Here is a 7,531-nt window from a genome sequence, read left to right on the forward strand (position 1 = left end):
AATCTACCAGATTGCTGCAAATGTTCGTTGGTTTCTGATACCCTCCCACACAGAATGTGCGTGTCTCTCACTGCTTCCCTTGTTTTCTCCTCTACATTCCATTCCTGAACCATATGCGCCCATAGATTCTCTTTGGGATTACAATCAACTCCTTTAGGGGCCAGTTCAATAGTATAATTTCTGGACGAGTCTCAAACCAAAGCATGACTGCCCGACTAGCGTGGATTGGACTGCAGTCTTGCACTAGATGATAATTCGGCTCTGTTTCCGGGATGGCATATGCCCCACTGGTAACAAAGATGTCTCGAGAATATTGATATACTGTTCTGCTGTCGTATATCCTTCAATGTTAGTAAGTTCACCAACACCTCCCCACCACATCCATCCATGCATACAGGTTGTCACACGACCGCTTCTTGATATTTCTTGGATGTGTGTCGGAGAGTATCTAGTGTTGCGGATTCGCCAACACTGTCGACCGACTGCTGCGACAGACGTGAAACTTTTCTCGTCGGTGAAAATGACACGCCTCCAAAACTCGAGTCCCACATCCGCATACGCCTCGGCAAACCTTTGGCGGGCTTCTCTGTGGCCAGCAGTTAAAATTTCCTTCCGTGCAGGGATGAAACAATGTCGCCAGTCTCCCGTTCGCAATCGCCTCCTTGTTGTTATTGGGTGACAGTTGTGCGTCCCTTGTTATGCTTACTGCAGTTTTGAGTGGTGCTCTCTCTGATTCTCTTTGTATGGCCATCTTCCTCAGGTGTGGCCCTCCTGAATTAGCCAACGCATGTCTTCTCACCAACGCTTAACCTCTCTGGAGATACCCATAAGGCGACTTATTTCCCGTATATGCCCTTCCCTGCCTCGTGATAGCCAATAATCCTGCCTTCTGTTATCACTTCAGGTCGATTGGCTCTAGCCCTCAAAATGGCCTTTCACGACGTTGTGGCTGAACTTCCATATCTGTAATAATAACACGATAATGACATTTATGAAACAGCATATAAATACAGGGAATCCATTAAACTATACAGTCACTCTTACAATGATATCATGAGGATTTGTTAAGGGGATAGTCTTTGTAGAGAGAGAGAGAGAGAGAGAGAGAGAGAGAGAGAGAGAGAGAGAATGGCATGTCGACAAAGCACACTACCTTTCCAGAAGACGTTTAAACCTAGATGAGGGAAGTCCTGCTCCTGCTTCTACTCATTACGTTAACTTGGTTAGCGCTTTGATTCGTCCACTTGTGTGACGCTGCTTCAAATTGTAATTTCCATGCACACACACAAACACACAAATTTTACCTTGCCTCCCCCCCCACTGACCTAACTACAACTCGGCAGTTTCGGCATTTTTCTTCTGTTTACGATATTTTACAGGTTGTAGAATTCAACACAGTGTTGTCTATATAATCACACAATGACTGCTTTGCATTATATGCAGCAAACTCATTTAAAAACAAAGCCAAAAAAAAAAAAACACCCAAACCAAAACCCGGAAGAGTTCAAAAGGTGTTTAGTGTGTTTCACTTCGTGATAATTGGCGATGCCCGCCGCCGGAAAGGCCCCATATTTCCTAAACTCGGAGCACTACCTAGGTGGGTGGAGATTGTGGTTTCCGAGTGTACAATATTATTTTTTGAGTAGTAACCTTGAACGGCTTCTATACCACTTCTTGAGTCGCTAAAAATAACAAAATTATTGAATGTTACTTGCTTTATAATTTTGATGGCTACTGCGATTGCACATAACTCTGCTGTGAAGACTGAGGCATTATTAGGCAAAGATAACTGATATGACTTGTTCTGGGATATAGCTGCATATCCTACTCCATGTTGTGATTTAGACCCATCTGTATAAATCGCATAATGTGAATGCTTTCGTCTTATATGATCTATGGTTTTTTGTCTATGGTGTTCTGGGGTATATGAGGAACTTTTTGATAAATATTTCAACTGAGTGCAAGTCCTTATTTTATTCATAGTCCAATGGGGTGGTAACTTCACTGTTGGAGGTACTTGTATATCTATATTCAGTGATTCAAACAATCTATTAGCTCTAATTGGGAAAGGAGGTGGATGATTGTTTATAAATATATCTCTTAGATCAAATAGATCTTTTGTTGGTGAATCACTTGCCTTGATTCTTAATGCACTTTTCATTGTTATGAGCTCTCTATGGAGGAACAGTGGCAGTTCGCTACATTCGACTTGTACTGAGGAGACTGGTGAGGATCTAAATGCTCCTGTGCATATTCTTAGTCCTTCATTGTGAATCGGATCTAATATTTTCAGTGCTGCTTCTGACGCTGAACCATATACTTCACTTCCGTAGTCAATGATTGATAACACTGTTGCTTTATACAGTATGGTAAGAGTATGTCTATCAGCTCCCCAATTTGTGTGTGATAGTTTTTTAACTAGACTTAGCGCCCTTTTGCTTTTTGATTTTATGTAAGTTATATGGGCTTTCCAATTCAGGTGTGCATCAAATATTAATCCCAAAATTTTGCAGTTTGATTAATTGGTATATTATGGTTTCTGGTTTTCAGTTCTATTTCTTCACCTTTTTTCCAGTTTTTATTTTTATAAAACATGACAGCTTGAGTTTTTCTATGAATAACCTAAAGCCTACAGATGAGGTCCATCCATGATATTTTTATTATGGTGTTATTAATCATTCGTTGTGCATGCATGCTTTATGCGTGATGCCGTATAATATATGGCAAAATCATCCATATACAGGTTACTCTTAATTCCAACCGGTAGTATGTTACTGATATCATTAATTGCTAATGTAAACAGAGTACCACTAAGGACACTCCCTTGTGGAGCTCCATTTTCAAGTGGAAATGTCTTGGAATAAACATTATCTATTCTCATTGGAAAGTGCGACCAGTCATAAAGTTTTTAATAGACTTAGGAAGATGGCCGTATGTTATTATTATGTAATGTTTTTAATATTGCATACCTCCACGTAGTGTCGTATGCCTTTTGGATGTCAAAAAGACAGCTACTGTAATTTGGTTTCTTTCAAATCCTCTACGTGTGGTCTTCCAAATTAGACGGGGAATCTAATGTAGATTGATTACGTTGTGAGCCAAACTGGGAAGGAGTTAACATTTTATTTTCACGTATGTGCCATGTAAGTCGTGCATTTACCATTTTCTCTAACAACTTGCATAGACAACTTGTTAAAGATATTGGTCTATAATTGTTCACATTACTATGGTCTCTTCCAGGCTTTGGTATAGGAATTATTATGGCATTTCGCCATTCATCTGGAAACAAGTTTCTGAGCCATAAATGATTGTAAAGTTTCAACAAGTATGATTTTGCCAAAGGTGCTAGGTGGCAGATCATTTCAAAGCAAATATCATCACCTCCAGGAGCAGATTTATTGCTGTTCAAGAGAGCATATTCCAGCTCATCCATAGTGAATTTCTTATTATAATATATATCTTCCTTTGTTTCAAAATTAAGTGTTATAGATTCTGCTTTATTCTTTATTTTTCTAAAATGTTTGTCCAAATTTTGGTCACTACTTATTTTGGCAAAACTTTTCCCAAGTATGTTACTAATTTCAAAGGGATCTAAAAGTTTTTTGCCATTGTCTAATATAGCTTGTCTGGGTGGTCTAATGTTTGTTCCATTTATTTTTCGGAATTTTTCCCATACTTTTTGAATGGATGTTTCGCTTGTTATTTCCGATACATAGGACCTCCAAGATATTATTTTACCTTTTATGACCTCCTTTCTGAATTTAGCTGACATTTTATTATATAAAGGTTTTAATGCATCTATTTTTAATAGTACAATTGTCATTTTTAATATATTTTCTTCCAAGAATGGTTTTGATTTATTTATTTTATTGAATCTTCTGTTTAGAGTATCTAACCTTCTTGCTAAAGAGAGTTTTTCTCGTACTAATTCAGATAGATCATCTGACCACCAGGGAACTTTATGTTTTTTATTATGGGGTTTTGAATGAGGAATAGCTTTGTCTGCTGCCTTTTTAATGAAAGATACGAAGAATTCGTTTGTCTCATTGGGGTTTCTCAAATACTGTAATCATATGGTGGTATTTTTACTTATAGAACTTACCTGGTAGTTACATATAGCTGTCGTCTCTGACGTCACGGCAGAATTTTAAATTTCGCGCTAGCGCTATAAACACCTAGGTGATCCCTCTACCAGCGCCCTCTATAGGTAACAAGGAACTATCCCAACAATGTTCTAGAACCCATTAAGTTTTCTGCCGAGAGACCGGCAACACGGTCTCGTTTTTTTGGTTGAATTTTTTGTCTGCAATTTATACTTAAGTATTTCTTTGTGGTTTTTTGCTAGCTAGCGCTTTGCTATTTGTGGTCGGAATTAATTCTTTGTACAATATGTCTGATTCTGGTTCTCAGTATAGATATTGTGCTTTAGGCTGTAGGACTCGATTGCCTAAGGCGGCTATCGACCCCCATTCAGTTTGCTCTTCATGTAGGGGTAAATTTTGTAATTCAGAGAATACATGTGAGGAATGTATGCATCTAACAACGGATGAATGGTCAGCCTTAGAGAAATATCTACGGAAGTTAGAAAAGGACAGAGTTAGGAAAGCTTCGCAGAGGTCATCATCTGCTAAGTCTGTAGGGCAGGTAATTCAATCTGTTAACCCCTCTCCTATTAACTCTCCTTTGTCCGACCCTGTTGATCCCAATCCTATCACCGTGTCAGAGTTAAAAGTCCAGATGGACACTAAATTTTCAGCAGTGCTTTCAGCCATCCAGACGATGGGCCAAGCCATTGAAAAATTGGCTCCTCAAAGTGAAGTGTTAGTGGAGGAGGTGTCTGTTCGCCCACTCGTTCTCCCAGGTCTAGACCTCTGTCGGACTCCCTGGTTCAGGGAGAGGGCATGTCGAAAACCGAAAGGAGGCGAGTGGGGCTTGCTCCCGAACAGTCACCCCCTCAAGTATTCCTGTTGTGCAATCCCAGGATGCTTCCGCACGCCATAGAAAAGGCGCTGCTGGGGATGTGTCTTCTAGTGGTGATGATTCTTTGACTCCTCCTCGAAGTGGGCGCTTCAAGCATTCTTCTCGCCCTCTCAAGAGGTCTCGCGCCATCTCTCCTGCAGCGATTCCTAAGAAAAGATCGTTGACGGATCCGCAAGCGGGCTGTAGCTTCTGGGAGGATCCTGAACCTTTTTCCTCCTCCTCTTCAGTGGATCCGCCCCTCGTCGGAAGGAACCTACGCGCACTATTGCCCGTAATAAGCGTGTTTTCGTTCCAGGAGCGTCTACATCTCATCCAGCTTCATCGCAGATAGTGCCTCCTCCTACTACCGGTCAACAAGATCCCGTTTTGTTGCTCAAGTCACGGACAAATTGACGGATCTTATTCAGTTCTTTGTGGCGCTCAGTGCTGCTTCGGGAGCACCTGTTGCGGAGACGCTTCCTTTGAATGCGCCACAAGTCTTGGCGCAAGAGCCTCCCACTTCGCATGCACCAGTGAAGAGGCTCAACCAGGCGCTTCAGCATTCTTCTCTGGCTCCGGATACGCCACGTTCTGTTGGCGCCACTTCAGCGCCACTTCAGCATGGCGCGGCGCCACTTCAGCATGGCGCGGCGCCACTTCAGCTTGGCGCGGCGCCACACCTGACGGATTTGGCGCCACATCGGCATGGTCGCAAGACTTTAGATTCCGTGCGACCTACGTTTCATCAGGAAACTGTTCCTGTACACCAATTGTCTCCTGTGTCTTCTGTAGAAGAAGAAAATGAAGAAGATGTAGAAATGGAAGAGGACATTCCAGGAATCAAGGAGAAATCTTCGGGTTATAAGGAGTTACTCAAGTTTTTCGTTGAGAACTTTGGGGACTCTTTTTAAGCCTTCGACTCGGCATCTCCCAGATCGCAGTTTAAGAGGGATAACGCCTCGGATCCAGCTCCTTTTACACGCCTAGTTTTGGCGATTTCGGCCAAGAAGGCTATCAAGAAGATTAATTCCTGGCTCTCAGACAAGAGAGAGCAAGGCAAGAGTATGTTTTGTCTTCCACCCTCCAGATTGGCTCATCGCAGCCGCATGTGGTACGAGACTGGAGAACGTTTTTCCTTGGGTGTGTCTGCCTCCGCTCAAGGGGACTTCTCCAGTCTAGTGGATTCAAGTCGTCACACAGCTCTTCAATCAGCGAAGATCTTCTTCACGCAGTCGGAGTTGGATCATCTTCTCAAGAGTATTTTCGCTGTTGTGGAGGTCATCAGTTTCCTAGATTGGTCAGTGGCGGCTCTGGCTAGGAAAGTCAAAGAATTCGGACTTTCGGATGCGCAGTTGACGGATTTCACTTCAGTAGTCGACTGCATAGACAAGGGGTATGCGATTGTGCCTTGGAGCTAACTTCGGTTTTTGCAACCGGAGTTCTGAAGAAACAACAACTCTGGTGCTCTTTTTGGCGAAGGGTGTTTCCGCAGCCAGAGGTCTGCTCTCCTCTTTGCCCCTTTGTCGAAGGACCACTTGTTCCCGAAGGAATTAGTTCGAGAGACTGCTGAAGCTCTCACACAAAAAAGCAACACAGGACCTGTTGGCTCAGTCAGCAAAGAAACTGAAGAAGACTACTCCTGTAGCTACTTCCGCCAAAACTTCGGTGTTTTCAGACACTTCCAAGACATTCAGGGGCAAGTCTGCTTCTCGGCCCTTTTCCAAGTTTCGTGGGAAAGGAAAATCTTCTACTCGACCTTCCAATTTTCAACAAAAGAAATGAGTGTGCTGTCCTCCACATAGCAGTAGGTGCCAGACTCCAGTCGTTCTCGGAGGCCTGGCAAAAGGTCACTCAAGATCCTTGGACCTTACAGGTGATCCGGGAAGGGTACTCCATCCCATTCCAACAAAAGCCCCTCTGTCGGACGCTCCAGTCGTTTTTCAACATACTCAACGACTCTCAGAAGTTTTGCGCCCTTCGGAAGAAGTAGAAGCACTACTAAGGAAACAAGCCATCGAATTAGTGCCGACCCCATGCTCTCCGGGTTTTACAACCGCCTCTTTTTAGTTTCGAAGGCGTCGGGAGGTTGGAGGCCAGTTCTAGACGTGAGCGCATTGAACGTTTTTGTAAAAAAGACGAAATTTTCGATGGAGACGACAGAGTCGGTGTTGGCATCTCTTCAACCGGGCGACTGGATGGTCTCGATAGACCTCCAGGATGCGTACTTCCACGTTCCAATCCATCAGGAATCAAGGAAGTTCCTGAGGTTTGTTTTTTTCAAGGCAAAGTTTTCCAGTTCAGAGCTCTTTGTTTTGGACTGTCAACTGCACCTCAAGTGTTTACAAGAGTTCTGTCAACGGTGGCGAAGAATCTTCACTTGCAAGGAATAAGGATGTCAATGTATCTGGACGACTGGCTTCTGAAAGCACACTCCAAAGCCAAATGTGTGGAGGACCTAATAAAGACATTATCTCTGGCAAAGGAACTAGGTCTACTAGTCAATGTTCCGAAATCGTCCCTCTCACCATCACAACAGATGGTTTATTTGGGAGTGAGGATGGACTCTCTGACT

At 43.0% G+C, this 7,531-nt stretch overlaps 1 pseudogene; it reads right to left on the reverse strand.

Moving 5' to 3' along the window:
- Positions 1-367: 367 nt before the first annotated feature.
- On the reverse strand, positions 368-961 carry LOC136838227 (uncharacterized; annotated as a pseudogene).
- Between the last annotated feature and the right edge of the window lie 6,570 nt (positions 962-7,531).

This window comes from Macrobrachium rosenbergii, unplaced genomic scaffold (genome assembly GCF_040412425.1).
Source record: "Macrobrachium rosenbergii isolate ZJJX-2024 unplaced genomic scaffold, ASM4041242v1 282, whole genome shotgun sequence".
NCBI lineage: Eukaryota > Metazoa > Arthropoda > Malacostraca > Decapoda > Palaemonidae > Macrobrachium > Macrobrachium rosenbergii.